Here is a 5,474-nt window from a genome sequence, read left to right on the forward strand (position 1 = left end):
AATGGCCGAGAGAGAGTCAAACTCCGGGAAGAAAAGGGTGGGAGGGCGGAAAAACAAAATCATCTTGGAAGGGGAAATCGACGAATATCTTGAAGAGAAAACACCGGTTGAAATCATTGAGGAGAGAGAGCAAAAACTTCGCACGAGTAGGATGGATACTCGATTATGGACTCCGGTTCCGAGAAGAAGAAGGGTGGGCGGGTGGGAAAGAAAACAACTGAAGATTGAACTCAAAGATGAAGAGGCTCAAGTCAACTTGACGAGAAATGCACCGGATAAAAAGAGCTGAAGAACAACGATCGGAAAACCAATTGCGTGATCCTAAAGAAAATTTGAAGGGGAAGAGAAGTAATTCCAAACACCTACGTCAAGATTCCTCACCAGAGCGACGAAGGGGCTGAGGAGTTAAAAGAATTCCTACTCTCCGATATAACTAGACTCCGAAAATAGTTTTTCTTCTAGACTCAACAACGGCCAAACTACATGATCAATCCAGGGGGGCTCCTAAGGTCGGTCGAGGCTCTGATACCAACTTGTCATGCCCAATATGCGACCCTATCCAAAAAGAACTCGAAGGTCCCACCAAGGATAGACCCGCATATTGAAACGCTTTTGCAAGGTGGATATCATTACATCAACATTACATAATAGATGGAGATACATACATAAGGCATACAATGCCACACGAATACATCATCACAATACATAAGAGCATCATCCGACTACGGCACAAATAGAAGCTCAAACGACATCCACCCTGCTAGCCCAGGCTGCCGACCTGGAACCTATCCCCTGATCAAAGAAGAAGCAGAAGAAGAACCCAACGCAAGCAAGAATCGCTCTCGCGTCATGATCATTGATTAACCTGTACCTGCAACTGTTGTTGTAGTCATCTATGAGCCATGAGGACTCAACAATCCCATTACCATGGGTATCAAGACTAGCAAAGCTTAATGGGAAAGGAAGGGGTAAAGTGGTGAGGTTGCAGCAGCGACTAAGCATATATGGTGGCTAACATACGCAAATAAGAGCGAGAAGAGAGCAAGCAGAACGGTCGTGAAGCTAGCAATGATCAAGAAGTGATCCTGAACTCCTACTTATGTCAAACATAACCCAAAACCGTGTTCACTTCCCGGACTCCGCCGAAAAAAGACCATCACGGCTACACACACGGTTGATGCGTTTTAATTCGGATCTGGTGTCAAGTTATCTACAACCGGACATTAACAAATTCCCATCTGTCTATAACCGTAGGCATGGCTTTTGAAAGATTATACCCTGTAGGGGTGTCCCAACTTAGCCCATGATAAGCTCTCGCAATCAACGAAGGATATACCTTCTCCCAGGAAGACCCGATCAGACTCGGAATCCCGTTTTACAAGACATTTCGACAATGGTAAAACAAGACAAACAAGACCTCCCAATGCACCGACGATCCCAATAGGAGCTGCACATATCTCGTTCTCAGGGCAACACTGGATAAGCTAAGCGTACAGGTACCGACGTAACCCAAGTTGCCAAGGGATGGTCCCGCACGGTGCTCTAGTTTGGACCAACACTTAGACAAGCATTGGCCCGGGGGGGCTGTAATAAAGATGACCCTTGGGTTAGTTACTCCCAAGGGAAATATAGGTGGTGGTGAGGCAAATGGTAAAACCAATGTTGGGCCTTGCTGGAGGAGTTTTATTCAAAGCGAACTGTTAAGGGGGTCCCATAAATCACCCAACCGCGTAAGGAACGCAAAATCCCGGAACATAACACCGGTATGACGAAAACTAGGGCGGCAAGAGTGGAACAAAACACCAGGCATAAGGCCGAGTCTTCCACCCTTTACCAAGTATATAGATGCATTAATTAAATAAGAGATATTGTGATATCCCAACATAATCCTGTTCACCATGGAGCAATCTTCAACTTCACCTGCAACTAGCAATGCTATAAGAGGGGCTGAGCAAGGCGGTAACATAGCCAAGCAATGGTTTGCTAGGAAGGGTGTCAAAGGTTAGAGGTTCATGGCAATTTGGGAGGCATGATGAGCAAAAGATAGGTAACGCAACAAAGTAATAGAACGGAGCAACTAGCATAGCAATGATAGTAGTGAGATCCAGGGTAGCGGTCATCTTGCCTGAAATCCCGCAAGGAAGAAGAACAGGTCTATGAAGAAGACGAACGGATGAAGCCGAACCAAGCGTAGACGAACGAGTCCTCACGATCGCAACAAAACAGGAACTATCGAGAAGAAGCACACAACAAGGTAAACACATCACACATAGACAAGACATGATGCACAACCAAGCATGATGCATGTCAAGACTACTCATGGCAAGAGATGATGCAAACAAGAGCAGCACATCAAAGCAAGTTTAAATGAGGCCGGGAACAACATATAACAATTCCGGTAAGTCCTCATATGCAAGTTACGAAATTGGTCCAGATCTGAATAAACCTTATGTTCAAGTTGTTAAACAGCAAGTTAATATGCACGAAGATGATCTACACGAGATTCTAGTCAAGTTACATATAAAGTTCATTTAATTCGGAGCTACGGCCTAGATGATATGAGCAAAACAAGTTAAACATGGCATTGGTGCAAAATGCACCCCAAACATCAAGCAAACACCTCAAAACATGGATGCAACATGATAATATGAAGCTACATGCAAAATCAAGCAAGTTTCATATAGAGCACACTCAAAATGGAGCAACGGTTCAACACACACATACTATACAAGTTATAGCAACAATCTGTCCAAAACAGCAACTAGGCATATTGCAAGCACCAAAACAATATGCTACGGCACCACAATATGAAAACAAAAGGCATGGGCATGATGTACAGGTAAAGCATAACAAAACATGAACACTGAGCTAACTCCAGAAATCACTAGAACATGCTCAAACACACATGGCAAGATTGCAAATAATAACAGTTCAGACTTTGCAGAAAATAACATCAGGTTGCAATATTTAGAGCTATCAAACAATATGTTACAGGAACTTATCATGGCAAACAAAGGCATGGCATGAATCTACTAATTGCATAGATCAAAAGTCCCTTACTGACCATGAGCCAAAAAGGGTCAGAAAATATGATGGCACCCATGTAAACATAGCAAGTTATATTACAGATTCAAACATGGCAGGAACAATGATAAGTAGGCATGTAGATGAGCTTGTACCACTCACCACAGAGCAATACATGGCATGGCAAGGCAACCAACAGTAAGAAGACATGTTTGTGAAGCTAAGCATGGCAATAGCAAGTTCATAGGGTACATGAATCACTAGCAACAATCATGGCAACAACTGAACTTAATGTTAATAGGCTGACAGCAACATTATTTAGCAACTTTGGAGCAATATTACAACAATCTACAGCAAGCTATAAATGCAACCAGGGGCATGGGTGGATAGAGCATGACATGTATAACAAAACACGCTTAATGGACATCTCCTGATTATGCATAGAATGATTTGTAGAAGCAGGTTTACATAGCATCACGAAATAACAGATTTAGCCTAGCAAAACAGTAAAGCAAGTAAACTACTTAACAAGCTCGATTCACTCACCACAAGTCATTGCATGACAAGATAAGCATAGCATCAGCAAGAAGGCATGTTTATGAAACAAACCAAGGCAAGAACAAGTTCATAGCATGCAAGGATCAACTACAACAACCTTGGCAAAATTGAATAACATGTAAACAATCTGCCAGGAAAAATTTTGTAGCAAAAGTAGAGCACGAAAATGATATGCTAGACTACCCCATAATTGCAAACAGAGGCATGAATGGATAGAGAACAACCATATGTTCAAAACACCCTTAGTGAAGTATCTCAAAATATGCATGGATCTCTCTGTAGCATCAAGTTTACATGGCATAAAAATAACAGCAGAACAGGGACTAAAATCAGCAACATTACGAAGCCTAGTTTGCATACTTGTGCTAGTCACCACATTGATCACAAAAATACATGGTAAGCACCTCTGTAAAGAAGACATGGCATAGATCAAAACACATGTAGACATCAACCTCATAGGATGCACACATCAATCATGGCAAAAATGACAAAAGAGCAAGTTATGTTAACAGACAGCAGACAACATCATGAAGCACTCTTGCAACGATGATTCAGGCATCAAGATGAGCTCAAATGAACATGATGCAATGGAATGAAATGAAGTACTCATTGAGGCAAACAATTTGACATATTACACGCACGAAACTGAGCTACGGGTGCAGAGATACAGTGCGATGAACATGGCATGATTATGTCAGGGATTCGGGGACGGTGAAATCGAGGTCAACCTGCGGATCTGCACGGTTTGCGAGGTACGCCGGAGTTGCCGGAGAACACGCCGGAGTTGCCGGGGACGATGCTGGGGAGGCGGATCCGGGGCTATACCAAGGCCACTTGGCAAGCCTCGGGTCATTCCGAGAAAGTTTAACACCCGCTCACAACAGGAGACAAAAAGGGGAACGTCGGAGGGCATGGAAGTGCCGGATCGCAAAACGGACAACGGGGAAAATGCTTGAATGCATGAGACGAACACGTATGCAAAATTAAATGCACATGATGACATGATAAAATGCAACATGCAAGCAAATGATATGACAACGACGGCAAATAAATGGCAGACACCTGGCGCATCGAATCCGGGGCGTTACAGAGCCCCCCTGAAAATCGACTGACCCAAAAGTCGATTCAGTCAACTGAAGTGTAGCTAAATCGGAGCAGAGCAGCAGCACGAGCGAGGGGGAGAGCAGCAGCAACAGCGCGAGCGAGCGAGCGAGAGCCGGAGCCGCAGTAGCTGGGCAAGCAAGCGATCGAGGAGAGCCGGAGGAGCAGCAGTAGATCCTGGCTCGTATGGCTGCCATCGCCGAAGGGGTCTTGCATTGGGGGAGAGCCGCCGTGGAGATGTCGCCCGCAGCGCGAGCTTCAAGGTAGCCACTCCGTGGGGGTGCGGGATGGAGCACTGTCAGCGTCAGGAGGTCGAGTTAAGGAGAAGGTGCGGTGCGATGAGTGTACAACCTCTTTGGTGGCACCGAGTAGGCCTCGGCTTCGTCTGACGAGTCGGTGAGGATGTTGCGGTTCCGGTGGAGTAGGTTAAGGCGGTGCTATGGGGATGGAGCAGCCGCGATAGACGAGGCGATCATCGGAGCAGCTCCTTGGAGGTGGAGGACGGGGCGGCTGAACTGGCGGGACGACGAGATGGACGACGGATCCTCATACGGGTAGGTGGACGAGGGACATCGAGCTGTTGTGGTGGACGACGTCGTCGGGGAAGAGGCTCCGGCTGGGCAGTGGTGAGGTGGCGGACGGAGAAGGGTGGGGTTTTGCGGCTGGAGCAGAGAGATTATAGTGGCCTGGGATTTCGAATGGCGAAAAGGAGGCGATAGGAGGGGGTGAATCATGACTTAGGGACGCGCTTGTCCAAAATGTAGGGTGTGTTACAAAAGTACCCCCCACCG

The sequence above is a fragment of the Triticum aestivum genome, chromosome 4B (genome assembly GCF_018294505.1).
Source record: "Triticum aestivum cultivar Chinese Spring chromosome 4B, IWGSC CS RefSeq v2.1, whole genome shotgun sequence".
NCBI classification, from domain to species: domain Eukaryota; kingdom Viridiplantae; phylum Streptophyta; class Magnoliopsida; order Poales; family Poaceae; genus Triticum; species Triticum aestivum.